The 20,761-nt window shown below is 46.6% G+C and overlaps 3 long non-coding RNA genes and 1 pseudogene across 4 annotated transcripts in view; 2 read left to right on the top strand and 2 right to left on the bottom strand.

Annotated features, from left to right (window-relative positions):
• The window catches only part of LOC146425601 (uncharacterized), a 41,506-nt gene that overhangs the window by 6,059 nt on the left and 14,686 nt on the right, over positions 1-20,761 (top strand). The window lies entirely within an intron of this gene.
• LOC146425602 (uncharacterized) overlaps positions 1-20,761 on the bottom strand; it is a 143,000-nt gene that overhangs the window by 112,662 nt on the left and 9,577 nt on the right. The window lies entirely within an intron of this gene.
• LOC146425603 (uncharacterized) lies at positions 8,912-20,440 on the bottom strand. The gene is made up of 2 exons (XR_014846546.1): positions 20,389-20,440; positions 8,912-11,055 (listed from the first exon to the last, which is right to left on the bottom strand). It is a non-coding gene; the product is annotated as an uncharacterized LOC146425603 (long non-coding RNA).
• On the top strand, positions 12,010-13,952 carry LOC146425604 (endogenous retrovirus group K member 8 Gag polyprotein-like; annotated as a pseudogene). Its single transcript, XR_014846446.1, has 2 exons — positions 12,010-12,605; positions 12,687-13,952. The product of XR_014846446.1 is annotated as an endogenous retrovirus group K member 8 Gag polyprotein-like (transcript).

The raw sequence follows: 20,761 nt of genomic DNA, 5'->3' as shown, positions 1-20,761 counted from the left end.
GAGAGACAGCACTGATGCTGTGCCAATGCTGCTCAGCAGTAGCCAAAACCCCGGTGTATCAACACCTTTCTAGCTACTGTGAAAAACACGCTTCACTCTCCTGTTGAAATTTAGAAGGTTTAATAAAAGACAATAGGGGACACCAAACAATAAAGCAAAGAAACAGCGCTGGGTGCTTGGCCCGGGGCCAAAAAGCACACCTGCCATTGAGAGAGTCGCCTTAAATACTCTTTGTATTGTGTCAGCTTCATGCATATTCAAACTTTTCTCAAAACTATTTTGCATGTTCCAAGAACTATTTTGCATGGCTCCTCCTTGGTTCCGCCTTTTTAGAGCATGCGCTTTTTCGGCTGTGGTTTCTTCCAGTCTGGGTTATCGCCTCCCAGTTTGGGCTTGGGTCCTTAGTCTTTGCATCTGGTTATAGGCTGATAGTCAGGTATCAGTGGCAGGTCTTCTTTATGGGTGTTATCCAGTCACGCAGGTAGTGTGGTTAGTAAAGAAAAGTTTTTTTAAACTACTTTTGTTAGTTTTTACTACAATATCGAAACCTAGTTCATAACAGAAATTAAAACATTGGTTATATACCTCTATCTTTATGACAAGACTACTTCTGTAAAAAAGAATAAAACCATACATACAATGAATATCTACGAAAAGCCAACACTATATTAGGATATATTTATAACACTACCAATGCAAAGTACAGCACTGTGAGGGCTGCTGTGGGAAAATGAACTCCATCTCAGTGTGATCCAACACAGAACCTGATATAATGGTCATATCGTTTATCAAGTGCAGCTCTGGGAGAACCTGGCAGTGGCATCAGACCTGATGTGGGGCCGTAGGCTGACTTACATTGTCTGGCATTTTGATCACCAGTGTGTGAATCTGGGCTGGGTGGGAAATTATAACCTATTTGAATCTGGGTGGGCATGAGGCAGCTGGAGGTTGGGAGGATGTGGGAAGATGGAGCCCCTAAACCTTCCATCAGCAAGGGCTGAGGGGCAACCTGAAGCCCAAGTAATGAAAAGGACTAGGGAGTGTTGTTTGACAGCAGCTGAACATGAGCCAGCATGTGCCCAGATGGCCAAGAAGGCCAATGGTATCCTGGCCTGTATCAGAAATAGCATGGCCAGCAGGACCGGGGAAGTGATTGTTCTCCTGTACGCGGCATTGGTGAGGCCACACCTCAAGTCCTCTGTTCAGTTTGGAGCCCCTCACGACAAGAAGGTTGTTGCGGTGCTGAAGTGTGTCCAGAGAAGAGCAATAGAGCTGGGGAAGGGTCGGAAACACAAGTCCTATGAGGAGCAGCTGAGGGAGCTGGGGGTGTTTAGCCTGGAGAAGAGGAGGCTTAGGGGAGACCTTCTCGCTCTTTACAACTACATGAAGGGAGATTGCAGCCAGGTGGGGATGGGCCTCTTCTCCCAAGTAACAAGTGACAGGACCAGAGGAAATAGCCTCAAGTTGTTGTGTTGGTTTGAAAGTAAACCGGCGGGAGAAATGAACCCCACTCAATTACCTTAAGAGATTTCAGGTTGGAGTTATAATTTAATAGAAATATTACAATAAATGCAATGATACACAGAAAACTGGCTTAAACCCACAGAGTACAACATGGCACCCTGTTGGTCAGGGTGATGGTCACAGTCCCATCAAGTGGTGGTTGCAGTCCTGTTGAAGTGATGGTTGCAGTCAAAAGTGGTGGTCCTGTGGAAGTTCTGGTCTTCCTATGGATCTGTTGAGTGGTGGTGGTGGTGTCCTGTTGGAGGTTGGGGAAGTTGGAATTTTCCTCCATCCTGTTACTAGTGATAGCATGGAAAACACATAATCACTGAATGATTATATGCAGGTGCCTTTTATTCTCGAGCTCGAGAAGCCGGGGTGTAACATCTACCCAAATCTGACTTCAACATGGATTTGAAGCGAATACAGTTTTATACCTTCCCTTACAGAACAGTGATGTAATCATATGTTAATTATCAACTTATCATTGTTCCATTGTTTCCCCCCAAGCATGACTTTAAGCCCCCTTTCTCCCACAGTATTTCTGATTTTTTTTGCAGGTGTGAATCCGCATCAGTTAACTAAAACAATCCCGATATTTTCTAAGCAATCTTCATATTCATGTCAACCTGACCCTGTACAAGCAGTTCTTACCTACTCCCGTTCCCCAAAGCCTATTCTTAACTATCCCGATTTTAGAAACATTTTAACCCTATGTTAACACTAGGAGACAAATGGCTGGGTGCTCAGAGCTATTAGGTCTTTTGTAAGAGACAAAGGCTCTGGGCTGGGTGTGGTGTGGGGAGGAAGCTCTCCCGGACGGACCAACACTCGTCCATTGGACACGGGGAGGAAAGTGACTGCTTTTAGCTTCTGGCTGCGACCGTGAGAGATCCAACTGTGCTCTGCCTTCTCCTTCTGGCTGGGTGAGCTTTTGGCTGGGGAAAAGACGCGGAATTCAACCCCTTTCCCCACTGGCAGTGCATGTTTTCCCGGCTGCGTTTTCGCAGCAGCTGTAGGGGAGTCTGGCTGTCCCTGCCGCCCGCCCCGTTTTCGCCGCACGAGACTGTGGCATCTGCTGTGACTGCAGCGTCCCTGCTACCTCGCTGGCCAGCCCAGGAGAGAGAGCCCCTGCCTCTGCCGCCCCGCTTTGCCACCCCGAGCTGCCTGCCTGCTTCTCAGCCTGTCTGCCATTACCAGCTGCATGAGGCCGACCTGACCCTGTGCCACAGCTGCTCGGGAGTCATCGCACATGCCCTGCCCTGCCGGGAGCTCAACAGCGCCCCTGCTGCTTGCGACTGTAATTACACCAAACAGGAAAGTGCTCAGCAGCTCAAAAAGACATCTGCTACTGGTTTCTAGTTCTATTTGTTGTTGTTATTCTTGTTATTGCTTGTTTACTCTGCTATAGATACTAGTAAAGAACTGTTATTCCTTTTCCCATACCTCTGCCTGAAAGCCCTTTGTGGCTAGCACAGGTCTTTCCCATGAGAAATCCTTTTGTGTTTTATAAAGATAAGGTTTGGATGTTATTAAAAACAGTGTCCCAAGACTTGAACGGTGCAGACCTGGCCAATCAGGCCTAGGGGGAGGTTTTTGACTGACCAATCTCGGTGACTTTTGAAAACTCTATATATATGATGAAATCAAAACAATAAAGCCCTTTTCCTTCTTGCCACTGAGAACTGACTTCCTTACTCTGCTAGCTGCTCAACAGCGACAGCCCTTGATTTCAAAATTAAAATAATTTGGAGGGGAGATCACATTCTCTGTTCTAAGGGAGGGTTCCACCTCTCTTAGCAGGCACCTGTCTTTCAAACCAAGACATGTCCCCAGTCCCCAATTATATACAGTCAGGTTCAGGTGGGAATGCTCAGTACCTGCCCCAGAATGGGGAGTTTCACAATGGAATGATGTAATACTGTGAGTCATTGCAATTGCCTATTCTGCTAGTGCCATTGATCCCATTATGGCCCATTAGCAGAGGTGACCCCCTCAGGATGGGTGGGACTGTACTGGTGCTTCCCCGGAGGGAGTTATCATGGATGAGTCATTGGTGTGAAGGAAAAGAAACGCTACCTTGCCTCTCAGGATTTGCCTCTTCTCCCTTATCTCATTTAACACCCAGCTTGTAGCCTGAGGTGTTGGGTGTGCATTGGTAAACTACTGTAAATGGCCCATCATTAACAGTTCACCAATAGACTGTTTGGTTATACCCACATAGTGCTAAAGTGGCAATCTTCTACTGTAACCAGGACATCACTGTTAACGGACCTATTATATATATATTTTTTTTAACCCTTCTGGAAGTGGAAACAGCTGTTTGCCCAATTATTGCCCTGGGTGGGCAACTGCCAGTCTGGACTATCCTGGCCACTTCTGGGCCCCATGACAGCCATGCTCTTCTCTTCCAGGTGCTCCTTTTCAAAAGTCTCAGCATCTCCATGCTACCTCCTGCCGGCACTTACACCTAGGGCCCCAGCCTCAGCTCTTTACTGACTTCTCCTTGCCTCATGCAGTGCAGCCCCAGCACTCAGCAATCTTACTGGGGATCTGTGTTTGGTCAGGGAGAAGCTTCCAAAGAACTGAGGGAGAGTATTCCTTCAGCACCCGTCCTATCTCCTCCCATGACCCCATCCAATCATAGTGATTTATATCTAGAGCTGGCTGTTGTGTGGTGGCAGGCTGTTGGACAGTGTCCTCTAGTGTCGACCTCCTTCCCACATGTGAGACACAGCAGAGCAGGCACAGCAGGAGAAGCAGCTGGGCTGGGGTCACTCGGTGTCTTCCTCTCCCCAGCTCAGCGTGATTAATGGCAGCTTGAGCTGGAGTGGCTTCGCTCCAGTTTCTCTAGGCATGATGCCTCTGGCTCTAGAACAGACAGCTGTGGAATTTCTCCTTGAGACAGCCCAAAGATCGCCACTGCACTTGTTTTTTTTTCAAGCGGGGGACCAAAAAAATCCCCAAAAAGCAGAGGAAAAAAAAACCTTTCCCTGAGCAGAGATTGAACCACCAGTGAAACAAACACCCCGAGCTGTGACAGGGAGAGAACCCGGGTGGGCAGCTTTTAAAAAAATGTGTGTGCTAAAGCAAACTCCCTCCCCCCGCCCAAGATCCCTGGCTGCGTGTTCTTAAATATACAGTAACAATTTTTGGGCCCAGATGATTTTGGGATACATTATCATTATGAATCACCCCAAGACTTTCCACCCCTTATCCCATATCATCTGATTAATGCCCTAATTAATAAATTTCAACTGTAAACACACAAACCTATACATATAGCTATATATAAATACAATTATTTAAGTGATCACTGACCATCCCCCAGGATATGGATAGAGTTAATTTGGTTCATGACTGATATGACTGGAGCAGTTCATTCTCATTGTTCATGGTCGTTAAAACATGAAGTGGCAGTGACATTCAGCAAACAGTTGTACATAGACATTCAACATTACAGACTGTTCTCACCAAAAATCAAATTCCCCTGAGGTACAACATGTTATAAATTGGGTCTCAATAAGTCAATCAGAGACAATTCCAATTCAGTAATTTGTAATTTATTCAAGCAAGCGGATACAGGTCAAAGCAGCGCTGGGTGGGCTAGGCAGGCTCCTTTGCTCTGCCTAAGACACACCGCGCAGAGGTTTGTGTGTGCCGAGGTTTTATACAGTCCCTTTTTCCGGGTTACGTGTCATTTGCTGGAGATAAGGCTGTGTCTGCATAGTCTGTTGCTGTTGCTAGAGGGTCCGCCGCTGCCTTCCGAAAGGTCGTAGTCACGTTCGCAGCTTGCCTTTCTTCCTAAACCTTGCAAGTTTTGTATAAGCCTTGTGTAAACAGGATGCTTAAGTTCTGCTTATGCCAGCAGGAGGTCTTTGGCCCGTGGGGGCCCTGTTTTCCTGTTGCGATTTAGAGAATCAATCCTTATCTATCCCAATCCCCCCTTTCTTTAATACCATTTTGTTCGCTAAATCGCTTTAAGGCCTCTGTGCTAAGGATCAGTCCTTCGGCCATATCATATTCTTGCTGATCGGGTATTATCTCTAGTTTAGCCTTAGCTAGCATTAGGTGTGCTGCTTCCTTTAACTATACTTAAAAGTTGATTGAATATACATGGTCCAAATGTAAGTGTCAATATTAGTACAACCAGAGGTCCCGCTAGGGTAGATAACATGGTTGTAAGCCACGGGCATGTATTGAACCAGCTTCCATACCAATTCCGGGTGTTTTCTCTTTCTCTTTTGCGTTTTTCTAATCTTTTACGGAGTTCAGACATAGCATCTCTCACTACCCCTGTGTGGTCAGCATACTACCCGCAGAGCGGTAAATTCTTTGTTTACAAGAGATGCTCTACCTGTACTGGCTCTAGTAGCTCTTAAAGCTAGCAATGTTGCTATGGTTTGAGTTCCCAGTGTCAATATAATTGTACTTAGTAGGTGATGTACACCCTTGAGGATACCATCCTGTGGAAATATGTTTGTCACTGTTCCTAGGAGTCCAACTTCTTGCTACAGTTACACACTCCCAATGTGCACAATAATAAGCTGTTGGTTGATTACAGTACCCAAGACCAGGATTTGAACTTGGGCACATATAGTAATCTGTAGTACGATTCGGATACTAGTATGGTCCTAATGACCCGACTGGGATCTGAAAAGATGGGTTTCCCACAGTAGTTTGTGTTTGTATGATGTGTTGATCTTCTCATCGGATCAGAGACCATTTAAACGGTTCATGAGGATGATGGCTAGCACTACTCATGATACATTTTAACAAAATTAAGCTACACATATATATACATCGTGTAAGTGATGGTCCCATGGCTGAACGTGTACTTCTTACCTGTATTTGATACCCTCTTTGCTGCTTGGGCTCTTGAACCCTTTTAAAGTCCTTCCAAGACTTGGGGCAGCTCGGTCCAGATCTTTTCATAGTCCCACAGACTGTCTTTACTCTCCCAGGTTCGATCCCTCTGCCTCGCTCGTCGACTCGGTTGCCGCGAGACACGGGGGTCACCATCTTCTCGGCAGCAAGGATATTCCTCGGGGGGGCTCCGGGGTAAATGATCTGTTTTTATAACTGTCCCAGTTTTTATGTTTAACCACTGGACCATGGCAGGGTAAGTGAACCACATTTTTTTTTTCTACAGTCTCCTCCAATGATTTCTGCCACCATCGGCCTAGGTTCATTGGAGTGGTAACAATAAAATTCAGGGCGAATCCCATGGCGGTAAATATCCCACCATTCGGGCGTCCCCTGTCATAATCTCCCCAATTTAACAGCCAATCGTAACAAATGCTCGGTTTGCTTATGTTCTGCCTTATAGCAGGTTGGGCAGACCCCCATAGGAGGCCTTCCTCTGGTGCAATGGGTCCACCACTTTTCTCTACATACTTTGCATACAAAATATACAAAGGGATAGCAATTACAATTAGGGGTATTACATTTGACCACATGGTCCCAAGCATAGCAATCATAGGGTAAATCATACTTAGGGAAAACTCTAATGGGGTATTTCAGGTGTACAGTAACAGGGTTCATGCACTAGAAATTACAGTCTCTTAAGTCTTATCTTCAATTCCTCGGGGCGTTCCACGACTTTCTACAAGGGGTCTCTGTTGAACTTCTTTACTTGGCTGGTGTGAGTTCAACCCTTTTCGGTGGTCCGGACTGCGGATTCTGTGGTAAGTAACACAACATAGGGACCTTCCCATTGAGGGGTTAAAGATGCCTCTTTCCAGGATTTTATTAAAACTTCATCTCCAGGCTGATATGCATGTATCGGCATCCAGAAAGGTGGTCTTTGGGCAGCTAACCCCTTTTGTCTCAGCTTGTCCCATCTCCCCGCCAGGTGTGTAATGTAAGTTTGTAAGTGAGTGTCTGATACAGTGGGATGATCTCCAGGAATTTCTAACTCAAAGGGCATTCCATATAAAATTTCACAGGGAGAAAGTCTTATATCTGTACGGGGTTGTGTCCTAATATTTAATAGAGCTAACGGTAAACATTTAACCCAACTCATTTTTGTTTCAAGCTTTAATTTAGTCAATTGTTTCTTAATTTCCCCATTCATACGTTCTACTTTTCCCGAACTTTGTGGATGCCAAGGGGTGTGATATTCCCAATTGATACCTAGAGCGTCTGCCACAGCTTTTGCTACCTTGGACACGAAATGGGGTCCTTGGTCTGAGTCCATAGTTTCAATGAGACCGTATCGTGGAATAATTTGTTCTAACAATACCTTGGCAACTGTTTGTGCAGTAGCTTGTGTTGTTTAAATGGCTTCCACAAAATGGGTTAAGTGGTCTACCATTACTAGTAGATATTTGTGTCTTCCTACTGCAGGTAATTCTGTGAAGTCTATTTGAACATGTGAGAACAGTCTATGTGCCAATTCCCGTCTCCCAGGCAATCGTTCTCTTAGTTGCTGTTTATTTACTTTATTTACACACCGCGCAGAGGTTTGTGTGTGCCGAGGTTTTATACAGTCCCTTTTTCCGGGTTACGTGTCATTTGCTGGAGATAAGGCTGTGTCTGCATAGTCTGTTGCTGTTGCTAGAGGGTCCGCCGCTGCCTTCCGAAAGGTCGTAGTCACGTTCGCAGCTTGCCTTTCTTCCTAAACCTTGCAAGTTTTGTATAAGCCTTGTGTAAACAGGATGCTAAAGTTCTGCTTATGCCAGCAGGAGGTCTTTGGCCTGTGGGGGCCCTGTTTTCCTGTTGCAATTTAGAGAATCAATCCTTATCTATCACACAACATGTGTTTCCCTATCCCTCTGCATTACGCACCAAGTGCAACCAGGTTCTTGAGCAAAAACCAATCCCATGGATGGGTTGACCTTTGCTCAAGGTAGAATTAATCACAACTGTCTTTCCTAACATACCTCTCATATGCACCATGGGGACTTTATCTGCTGCACACAGGGGTTCAGATTGGGCAGGGCCAGCTTGGTTAATGGAACCTCTGGTGTTAACTAACCATGTAGCCTTTGCTAAATGCAGATCCCACTGCTTGAAGGTCCCACCACCCATTGCCTTCAATGTTGTTTTTCATAGCCCATTACACTGCTCAGCTTTCCCAGCAGGTGGTGCATGATAAGGAATGTGGTACACCCACTCAATACCATGTTCTCTAGCCCAGGTATTTATAAGGCTATTCTTGAAATGAGTCCAGTTGTCTGACTCAATTCTCTCAGGGGTGCCATGTAACCAAAGGACTTGCTTTTCAAGGCCCGGGATGGTGTTCTGGACAGTGGTGTGAGGCACGGGGTATGTCTCTAATGCTTCTACTATTGTGAGCACATAACGTTTGACTTGGCAGGTTTGTGGCAGTGTGATGCAATCAATCTGCCAGGCCTTCTCATATATTTGGATCACCTCTGTGAAAAAATGAAGTTTCACTCTCCTGTTAGGATTTAAAAGGTTTAATAAAGGACAATAGGGGACAAAACCAATAAAGCAAGAATTAACAGCACTGGGTGCTTGGCCCGCAGCCAAAAGCACACCGTGATTACAGGGTTCAGTGTTTTCATAGTTAACTATTGCATCATCCAAATGCATATTCATAGACAATTATGCATATTCAAACATTTCTTCAAACTAGTTTACATGTTCCAGTAACCTTTTAGAATGGTCCCTCCTGTGGCCCACCTCTTTGGAGCATGTGTGGTCCTTTTGGAGAATCGTCTATCTCCCCTCCGTTCCATGGTTTCAGCAGGTGACGGTCGCTAATAGAAATGTCAGAGGCAGGGATCCTTGTCACGCCCGCTTTTTGGATATTGTCCAACTAAGCAGGTGGTTTAATTATTGTAGGTTACTATAGGTATTCTAAAACAACCATATTAGCTATTTCAGCACTATATCTAAGTTAGTTGCAAAGAAAAAGAAAGGTATTTAATTATTATTATATAGCAAAGCTACTTCTATAAGAATCAACACCATACACATAGCATCCATCTCGACATTTGCAAAAAGCCACCACTATAATATGTATTTATCACAATCCCTCATCTTCTTTTTTTTTATAAATCATTTGGATTGAGCAAAAATTCTTGTTTTCTTTCATCATTCACTCATTTTTTTCATAAATCAATTTTGCCTCTTCAAAGGAGTCTTCAATATTGTTTCATTTCTTTAACACCATTGTCCTTTCTGCCATTCTAGATGTAGCCAATTGTGAGTCCACAGGTATGGTTACTACTTGCATGCCTTGGACAATGCTAGTCATTAGTTGAATAAAATAGGGGATCAAGCAAGGAAGAAATAATAAACCAGCTGTTGCACATAAAAGGAAGAAACCTAATTTTTTCCACCATTCTATTTCCAAAAGGTTGTCCCACCAGTTAGTTTTTAGCATTGATTCCCATTTTTGGATTGGTACACGGGCTGTTTTTCTGATATCCTTGGTTATATCCAGGACTGCATCTCCGTTATCATCTATTCTCAAACAGCAATCAGATGTATTAAATTTTCCACAGACACCCCTTTCTTCAGCTAATAAATAGTCTAAATTCAACCTATTCTGATACACTATAGCTCTTTTTTGCCTTTGTTGGTTCGATAATAATTCCAGTGCCAGGGCACTTTTGTTAGTGATTATTTCTACAACTGCTTGGAGTCTTATAATATGATTTTACATATAAATTGGTGTGGGAATCGATGACAGGTCTGTCTAGGCCTTTCTCAGGTTCACAAACACCGACCATGTTACAGACAACCTCATACCCATGAGAATCTTGCCATGAACAAAAGCAAGAAGTAAAAATAAAGTGTGGACAACAACCCATACCCGTGAGAACCTCAGCGTGGACAGAAGCAAGAAGCAAAACAAAGTATGGACAACAGCTCATCAACAAGACAGAAAAACATGAAGGAATTTTGCACCTGCAATAAGGAGGCTGTTTTTCACAGAAGTTGTGTACTAGGAATAGCTGACCAATGGTGTTGTATGACACATTTGAGGAGCCAGTGACTGTGTGGCACGAATGTTAGAAAATAGTATAAAAAAGACTTTGTAACAATAAAGCTCGCTCTATCTTTCACCTTCCTTCCTTGCTTGGAGTTGTGTTTTTGCGTCGCGTGTCCGTCTCTATTGCAACAAATTGGGGTTCGGTAACACTAACTCCCATCTCGTGCCTATGTGGCTGGCCCATATACTTCCAGTATGCATTCAGGGGGCCATTCCTCCTCTCCCCATTTTTGAAATCCTCTGATCAATTCCCTTTTTTTTTTTTTTTTTTTAGGTCTTCATAAACTGGTACTCCTACTTCATCCCCATCCTGTCCTGGTAAAAGGAAAAATCCTGGTTATATGATTCCTAGAGTACAACTCCTTCTCCACTTAGGGGGGAGTTTTGGGTAAACTCTTTTCACACATATGCAAAATAAGTCATCTGGTGCTTTCCAATAATCATTATCCTGTTGATTTATATTCTTCCAAAATTTAGATATTTCTGGGATTCAAAAATAGGGATTCTTGCCTCTATTTTTACCTTGAAAAAGTTCAGTTTCGTTGTTATATTTACAATTTTTTCCCTTTGTTTTTCTCTGGGGTCTGTGGCTACACAGGTCCTTTCTTGAGAACCTTTTCTTTCCCATGCAAAATATGAAAACAATAAGATGGGTTTTTGTTTATAGTATTTGAACACCTGTTGTTTTTCCAGATCTGTTTTGATTCAAGACAATGTGTTTGGAATTGGGTGTTGTAGGACTTCAGCCAATCATCCCGGGAGTGGGTGACCACTGTCCAATCAGCTAAGGGCTTTTACCATATATAAAGAGAAATTACAACAATAAATCTTCTGCTGCTGCTTTTCACGGAACTGGGTTTGTGTGCTACATTCCGGGTACAACAACGACATCTGGTGACCGCCGACGTGTACTACATGCACCGTCTCGGAGGTACGGAACACCCCCCCGCCCTTTTCTCTCCCCCCCGCCCGCCTCGGGGATTTGGAGAAAGATGGGAAATTCCGACCCGGACGAAAGTGTAGTGTTGTCGGCCTGGATGAACGCCTTGGCCAGTATCGGGGGCCAAGGTGTCGGAGCACTCGTTGCGTGCGATCCTGGACTGGGCTTTGGCACACGGCTTCCCCGCAGTCCTAGAGACTGCCCCCGATACTGGGATGTGGTCACAGCTCGGTGATGAGATCTGGCGTGAAATGAAATATGGGGACATGAACACAGTGCGTTTATATCGTACGTGGAGGCGATTTTTGGATGCCTTACGAGGTCTGGAAGCGAATACTGGACAACACGATGACTATTTGTCTCTAGACTTCTGGATCTCGGCCGGCGACGGCCGTTCTGAGGAGCCCCTGCCCCCTGGCCACGCCAGCTGTGGCAAGCCGACCCGTTCAGCAAAACTACACCTCGCCAGGGGACTACGTCCCAACGAAATATCTGTGTCCCGCAGAACAGCTCGCAGAGATGTTGAAACAGGAGGGTAGCCAGCACCCTTGCGAGGTCTGCGCTGCTGCCGGTACCCCCGCGCGCGCACGCTCCGACCGGAGTGGCGGGGCCCGCCGGCTCCACGCCGGACTGCTTGCCAGGGCCGCCTCAAGCCTCAGCCGCTTCAGCCCCGGCTGGCCTGACGGGGCCCGCCGGCTCCGCACCGCTGCGCATGCCCGAGTCCCCGCGGGCGCCACTCGCCCCGTGGAAAGGCTTCTAACGGATATCTCGCGGCAGCTTACCGGGATATCTCAGCAGTTGGCGGCGTTACTGGAGGCCCTTTTGCGAGGGTCGCCGACGAGGGGCGGCGTGAGCCGGAAGTGCCCGCTCTGGCAACCCGGAAGGCGGAAGCGGTGCATTCCGCTACAAAAGCGGAAGCACCGGGACATCCCGCGACGAAAGTGGAAGCAACAGCAGGGACGCCGGCGAACCCCGGGCAGGTTAAGCCACTCCCAGAGGCAGCAGAGGCAATTTCAGCAGGGCGCGCCGACCTGAAAGCTCCTACGCCAGCGCAGCAGACGGTTCTGACAGACGATACGCCGGCACGGCCAGCAAGACCCCACAGCGCCCCACCTGCATCGCTGCTTCTCCTGCACTCCACTCCGAGTTCCGCCGCCGTGCCGCCCCTCGGCTCAACGCCCATACCCGGCTAAGGTCCGTCATTTGTGATGGGTTTCGCGGAGAAACCTCTCTCTGATGACTCAGACAGTGATATAGAAAACGTGCTTTTTCCAGGGCGGAAAGCTGCTGTGGCCGGGCGGCGAAAGGCACGTCTGCTACAAACCCACCCTTGGATATTCTCAGACTGCACGGTGATGGTGCGCCCAAGAAACCTCAGGCATTTCTGGGAATTGGTAAAGTTGGGTGCTCTAGAGGCAGGAAATTGGAATCTTTTGGAAAGAGTGGGGATGCCAGGCAAGACAGGGGAATCTATGGAGAATCTGGTGGCTGCTACAGCGCCTCTAGGAGGTGTACCAGTAGATCAAGGTGGTATTAACATCCCGCAAGGGGATGCCCAAGCCTTTCCTGCGTTCAAGGCTCTCCCAAATTCGGGTCAGGAACACAGGCATGATGCTATTGTGTGGAAAATGGTACAGAATTTGCAATCCAAAGTAGCACAACACGGGCCTGGATCTTCTGAAGTCATGCAAATTATTAGAGTGATGAATACTGACCTGCTTGCTCCATTTGATATTAGGCACTTGGGTCAAGTTCTGTCTCAACCTATACAATTTACAGTTTTTGAGAATAACTGGAGAAAGATGGCTGAAAAGGCCACACTACAGAATATGCACTTTCCTTCTGATGACCCTAGACATGCAGTCCGGGTAGATGCTCTAATGGGAATGAATTACTTTTCTAATCCCGATCTCCAAGCTACTTGGGATCCTCGGGTCCTGGAGCAGGCCCAAAAGGTCGGCATGGGAGCCATAATAAAAAGCATAGACATGGCTGCTCCTAAAACACGGTATGTAAAAATATCTCAGGGGCAGTCTGAGCACTTTCTGTCCTTTGTAGAAAAAAATTGCGGCAGTCCTGGAGAAACAGGTGGAAGATGATTCAATAAGACAGATATTGTGCAAACAGTTAGCAAGAGACAATGCCAAGGATGAGTGTAGAAAGATCATAGATGCCCTACCAGGGGACCCTACGCTCACAGAGATGGTAGAAGCTTGCTCTAAGGTGGGATCAGGGAACCAAAAAAGGTCTGCTTTGGCTGCACTTGTGCCGCCTGGTCCGGTACCCCCTGACTAGGGACAAAAGCAGCCCAAGGCCGGGAACAAACGGGAACGAGCTAAATCAAAGCAAAAAGAAAACACGGGGACTGGGATTCCCCAGTGTGGGAGGTGTGGTAGGCCAGGTCACTGTCCCGAATACTGAAGGTCTAAGTACCATGTAGATGGTCGACCTCTGTTGGGAAATGCAAGGAGTGCAAAAAGGGGGAGTTGCTCTCCAACGCAAACGTTCCTCCAAAACATGGCGCCGGCTGTCAGAGACTGAAATAGTTCATGCCTCAAACATTGATATAAAGTTTTGCTCATTATAACAAAAAGTGTATAAAGAAGCTACAATCAAAGAAACTTCCCTGAAGATACCTGACTGGGACTTTGGACTGAGTCAAACTGCTGAGATTAGATAAAGGGAAACCCTATTGTTCAATCATCTCAGGCTGAGGGAAAGGAATGCATTCACAAAGGCCAAAGCCACCAGCTGCACTAAGGATCATCCCTGGCTGAGTTTGGGGTGGGGGCAGAGCACAGCTCCCAGAAGCCAGGTTGACACAAACTGGCCCAGCTGTGGAACCCCCAACCCCACAGGCCACATCCACGGGACTTTCACGTGAGAGGCAGCTGAGGGGGAGTCACAATCTATCACAGACCCCCAGAGTGCTAGGCCTTGCACCACAGGAGTGCAGGTGATGCAAGCAGAGTCTGCTGCTAGAGGCTGCCCCTCCCCTGGGGGGACATGCCTGGACATTGCCCCTGGCCTGAGTGTATATTAACCCATGGCATTCTGTGCTTTTGGGGGGACCACCACCACCAAGAAGACCGGCTGGAGAGGATCAACGCGACATCGTTGGGATCCACGGATGGTGATATTTTCTCTTTCCCTCTTTCTGTCCCCCCCACCTCTTTTCCTACTTCTCTTTTTCTCTCTTTTCTTCTCTCTCTCTCTCATATTTTCTATCAAATAAAACCCATACTATTGATTGGCATATGGTCTTGTTTGTACCTTAATTCAGGCAGAGGTATTTCCAAAGAACCTTAATAATTAGATCATAACACCAGCACAGGCTTACCCAGCCAATTTAGAGATGGCGCCCAAGGACCAGCCCGGGTTGACGTCTACACTGCAACAACAGTTGTCCTAGAATCTGGTAGTATCCATAGGGTTCCTTTGGATGCATATGGACCCCTAAGTCAGGGACTCAGTGTGCTGATTGTGGGAAGACCTAATGTCCCCCATCAAGGGACTTTTGTCCACCCAGAAGTTATAGATGCTGATTTTACAGGTCAGATTCACACTATGGTTTCCATGTCAAATTCCCCTGTCACTATCCCTGAAAAGACTCACATTGCTCAACTAGTGCCTTTTGAGTCTTTTGTCCCCAGGGCAGAACAAGAAGCTTGCGGAGGTAGCGGCACTGGATCTCCGTAACTTCCATAAATCTGCTGGGCTGCAGACATTTCTAGTCAGAGGCCACAGATGACCTGTACCCTAATCCTGCCAAAAGCTTGTCCGCACCGGATTTGGCTCCAAGGTTTGATTGATACGGGTGCTGATGTAACGATTCTTTCCTCCTCTTCATGGCCTCTTTCGTGGCCCCTAGCCCCTTTGGGATCGGCCGTCGCGGGACTAGGAAGAACCACAGAGAGCCAACTGAGCGAATGACCTGTGTTGGTAAAAGACCCCAAGGGACACATGGCTACAATCGGGCCCTATGTTACTTCAGCTCCAGTTAACCTCTGGGGGTGGGACGTGTTGGCAGCCTGGGGGGTGCAGACTGGGACAAATTTTTGATAGGGGTCACTGTGTGCAAGGGCGCATCGTATTCTACGCTATCTCTGAGACGGCTAACTAACCGATATGGGAACCGCAGTGGCCCCTGCCAAAAGAGAAATTAGTCGCCCTTCGTCAGCTGCTTCAGGAGCAATTGCAACAGGGACACATTGAGCCTCCTACTAGTCCCTGGAATATCCCCGTTTTCGTAATTAAGAAAAAGTCGGGGAAATGGAGACTGTTGCAAGATCTCCGGAAAGTTAATGCAGTGATGGAAAGTATGGGGAGCATACAGCCTGGTATGCTGTAGTGGTTTTGATTGGCCCAAAACATCAGTAAAGTATTTTTTAACATCTAGGAGAAATTTGGACCCCTCAGAAGCTGTTGTTGTAGGCCCGGGGAAGTGTCTGAGGGGTGGGGAGTGGCACAAAGATGGCTCCTGTGTGTCCTGAGTGAGAGTTCTGGAAGTTTTTACATCAGGTCCAGCAGAGCCAATCTCTGATGGCTCTGAAGGTGATAACCATGCTGCCGGCCAAGTTTGGGCCAATTAGAAGTGCTAGTTACGCCTCTGTGAAAACATATTTAAGAAAAAATCAAAACAAGGTAGGCACGCACTTCTTTGTAGTTGGAGGAGGAGGAGGTGGAGGTAAAAATATGCGAAGGGAAAACAACATGGAGACACCAAGGTCAGTGAAGAAGGTGGGGGAGGAGGTGCTCCGGGCGCCAGAACTGAAAACCCTCTGCTAGCCGTGGTGAAGGCCATGGGGGGAGCAAGAGGTCCCCCTGCAGCCCATGGAGTCCACAAGGATGCAGAAATTCACCCACAGCCCATGCCAGAGGAGCAGGTGGATGCCTGGAGAAAACTGTGAACCAGTGGGAGTCTCATCTAAAAAGTTAAAGCTGTAAAGGCCTTGCAAAGGAGAGAAAGGCCTTGCTTCTGGGATGGAAGCAGCCTGGCCTCGGCTCGAGAGAGTGTTGGGGTGGGTGATACCATCTCAGGAACTGCTGAGGAGCTGAGTGGTTCCAACACAGCAGAACCCCACTGGTGGAAGCCTTCTTAGTCCTCCCCCCTGGAGAACACGATGGTTCCTCCCCAAATTATGTAAATCCCCCCAGCTGTAACCTAACCCCTGATCCCATCCCTTCCTCCTCCCATTGGTTGTGGTGTTCCCCCCGCCTCCTCTCCCCTGACCCTCCAGCCGCCCCTTTAAATGTAGACGGCTGGGGTGCCTCGTTCTCTTTTTGGCCCTGGAACCCTTCAGAATAAACCTCTGGAACCTCCGGCTGACTGAGCGCTCTGAATTCTTTGTCTCTGGTAACGCACGAGTTATCCAACTCCGTGGGTGAGTGAGAATATGTGCCTTACACCGGCACGGGTGTGAGAAGGGCTTTTCTGTACAGCACCAGGCAGTGCTGGCTGGAGTGATCTCTCTCAATAGCATAGAGACACTTTCGGTAAACGCAGAGGCCTGGTTCCACCCCTCCTCCCCCTCCGCGTTAAGAGAGTCTGCACCTTATGGACAAAAGAACTCATGTTGCAGCAGAATTCGGGGAGGATGTTGCTCGTGAGATTGGACCCACGCCAAAAAAGTTCCCAAAAAACTGTCTCTTGTAAAAAAACCCCCATACCTAAGTAAAAAACCCCTCTCCCTGATTAAACTGACCAAAAAACAAACCCATTACCCTGCCCCCTGCCCGTAGTGTTAAAAAAAAAAAGAGTGAGCAAAAAGACTGCTTTTTAAAAAACAAAAAGTAAGAGCAGAAAAACTGTCTAGAAAAAAAGAAAAATAAGTAAAAATAAAAAGTATTTGTAATAAAAAAATTGTAGTGATTTATGGACCTGCTCTGTAGACTGAAAAAATACCACACACCCTGCCCCCCTACCCAAGATTGTTAATTAAAAAGAAAAAAAAGAAGGTAAAAAAAAAAGGAGTTCGTAAGAGAGAAAAAGTAAGTAAACAAAATAGTATATGAAAAGTTTATTTTTGCCTTGCATTTATCCTCCAACTCTGTTAAGTAATTAAATCACTTTGCAACTTTAAGTTTACAGCCTATCTGCCCTTTTTTCCGTTCGTCCTCCTAGCAGTGTCCTATCTCATTTAACTCATAAAATTAGTGTGTGGTTTTACATTTTTTTCCTTTCCCCTCTCCTGCACATCTGCAACAAAAAAGAGCCAGTGTCAGTGTTTAGTCAAAGTCAAACCCTGACATATGCCCTCACCCACAATGATTCCCACTGGGTGGGAAATCCTGATCTTTGATTTGAAGAACTGCTTTTTCACAATTCCTTTGCACCCCAATGACAGACAAAAATTTGCCTTTACTGTGCCTGCAATTAACAATGCTGAGCCTGCAAAGACATTTCAATGGAAAGTATTACCTCAGGGCATGAAGAATAGCCCAACTATCTGTCAATGGTATGTTGCTCAGGCTTTGTCCGGAGTCTGCGAGCAGTTTCCTGAGGCATTCTGCTACCATTATATGGATGATATCCTGGTGGCAGCATCCACCCAGGACGAGCTGCAGAGGTTATAGCCTCGATTGCTCGCTGCCCTGCATTCCTATGGGTTGCAAGTGGCTCCGGAGAAATTTCAATAGCAGCCTCCTTGGAAGTATTTGGGAGTCAAAATTTTGGATCAAACTATACTACACCAAGAGGTGCAATTCTCAGACTCAATTAACACCCTGAATGATGCCCAGAAATTTCTAGGTATCATCAATTGGTTACATCCTTATTTAGGACTAACCACCACGCATCTTTCCCTGCTCTTTAATATTTTAAAGGAGGACCCTGATTTGAATTCACCTCGGAAATAGACTCCTGAGGCGCGACGAGTGCTGAACGAGGGGCAGCAGGCTGTTTCTGCTCATCAGGTTTATCCAGTGGATCCTTCTATTGATATCACTGTTTTTATTATTGTTCCAGACCTCCATCCTACGGGTATCATTGGCCAGTGGAACAAACAATGGGCTGACCCTTTCCATATCCTGGAATGGGTCTTTTTGCCTCATCAGCTAAAAAAGACATCACCCACGTTGTTTGAATTCATCGCTTGCCTGATAATTAAATGCTGTCATCAGTATTTGCAATTGATTGCAGTGGATCCTGCAATGATTGTTGTTCCGGTATCATGGGACAGCTTTGAATGGAGCCTTGCTAATAGCGCTCCTTTGCAAAGTGCACTGCAGAACTTTTCAGGGCAGATTGCTTACCACCTGCCCAGCCACAAATTGCTGCAGCTGGCAAATTCAACCACTTTCACCTTGCGGCCAAAGAACAGTCAGGTGCCAGTGCATGGACCCACCGTCTTCACAGATGGTTCTGGAAAAACAGGGAAGGTCATTGTTACTTGGAAGGAGGGATCTGAGTGGCAAGTGCTGAAAGGCCACAAGACAGGCTCTGCCCATCTGGTTGAATTGAAGGCAGTTGCCATGGCTTTTCAGTGGTTCTCTCAGGTTCCTTTGAATTCTGTCACTGACTCTGCTTATGTAGCAGATATAACTAAATGTTTAGATTGTTCACTTTTAAAGGAAGTCAATAATGCGGCTCTGTTTTCACTATTGCAAACTTTGTGGAACACAATTCAAGTTCGAGTGCACCCATATTGCATTCTGCACATTTGAAGCCACACCAAATGACCAGGTTTTATAACAGAAGGCAATGCCAGGGCTGACATGTTAGCCAACCCTGCATGGGTGGCACCTCAGCCTGACAAAATTGCACAAGCCAAGGCATCGCACAATTTCTTTCATCAGAGTGCACATACCTTGCAGAAGCAGTTTCAATTGACGCCAACTGAGGCTCGTGACATTGTCAGCGCTTGTGCTGATTGCCATGGACTCACTGCACCTCTGCCACCGGGGGTAAACCCCAGAGGTCTAAAGGCCTTGCAGTTGTGGCAGACGGATGTGACACACATTCCTGAATTTGGCCGATTCAAATATGTGCATGTGTCTATTGACACTTTCTCCTCAGCCATGTGGGCGTCTGCTCATACTGGAAAGAAAGGCTGCGATGTCATTGCCCATTGGGAATTGGCTTTCTCAGTCCTGGGCGTGCCATCTACTGTGAAAACCAATAATGGTCCTTCCTATGCCTAGCAGAAGACGAGGCAGTTTTTGCACCTATGGGGTGTAGACCATAAATTCGGTATTCCACATTCTCCTGCTGGCCAAGCCATTGTCGAATGCGCTCATGATACTCTGAAGCATGTTTTGGAAAAGCAAAAAGGGGGAATGCATGGAGAAACCCCACAGAGCCAACTGGAAAAGGCTTTGTATACAATTAATCATCTCTCAGTGCCACCGAATTTGAATAATCCTGTTATCTTGAACCATTTTCTCTCATTGCAGTCATCAGGTGAGACACACCTGCTCCAGGCGAAGGTATGGGTATGGAACCTACTTACTAACACCTGGGAAGGCCCACATGAGCTTATTGCTTCGGGTCATGGGTATGCTTGCGTTTCCACAGATACTGGGGTATGGTGGCTGCCTGCAACATGCATTCGCCCTGACCTGCGGCTCCAGAGGCAGAACCGGCAACCTCAAAATGATGACCAGATTGCAGAACATCAACTGAATGATCCTTCTGATGATGGCTAGGACATCGACCATCAGGCAGACAGTCCTGCCACAAGCAGAGACTGAACTTTGTTTCCTTTGTTATCAAGTCAGAAAGCAAGGACTTTGAAAGCTATGTTTAGAATTAATTTTGATAGAACTGTGATATAGAATTGGGTTTGATAGATGTATCACCCATGGTATTGCTGGAGAGTCTCTCTGTCCACTTTAAATCAGCATCTGGTTTGGGCTCTGTTCGGTAACTGGCCACTACCAAGCAGATCCTTTATGCTGAGTTTGTTCTCCCTTTTGCAAGGGACCCATAGAGGATTACAAGCGATATCTTTTTGGTTTTTAAACAAAAAGGGGGAACTGTGGCTACACAGGCCCTTTCTTGAGAACCTTTTCTCTCCCAGGCAAACAATAAGATGGATTTTTGTAAATAGTATTTTAACACCTGCTGGTTTTCCAGATCTGTTTTGATTCAAGACAGTGTGTTGGGAATTGGGTGTTGTAAGGACTTCAGCCAATCACCCCGGGGGGTGTCCAATTGTTGCAGTGTGCTAATAGTATTTCTGTATATGGTTTATGTTCCAGAAATTTCTCCCTAGCAGGAGTCTGTACCCGCCCCTGCTGTAAGCTTATTGGTGTACCTTTTCCCCTCCTTACCTCCTCCCCTTTGGCTTTCCCTAGTTGGCTGTTCAGAGCTAACCACTCCCCTCTTCCCTCTCCTCTTAACTCTCTGT

The sequence above is a fragment of the Lichenostomus cassidix genome, chromosome W (genome assembly GCF_008360975.1).
Source record: "Lichenostomus cassidix isolate B80296 chromosome W, HeHo_3.0, whole genome shotgun sequence".
Lineage (NCBI taxonomy): Eukaryota > Metazoa > Chordata > Aves > Passeriformes > Meliphagidae > Lichenostomus > Lichenostomus cassidix.
This window is presented reverse-complemented; position numbering and strand designations above follow the sequence as displayed.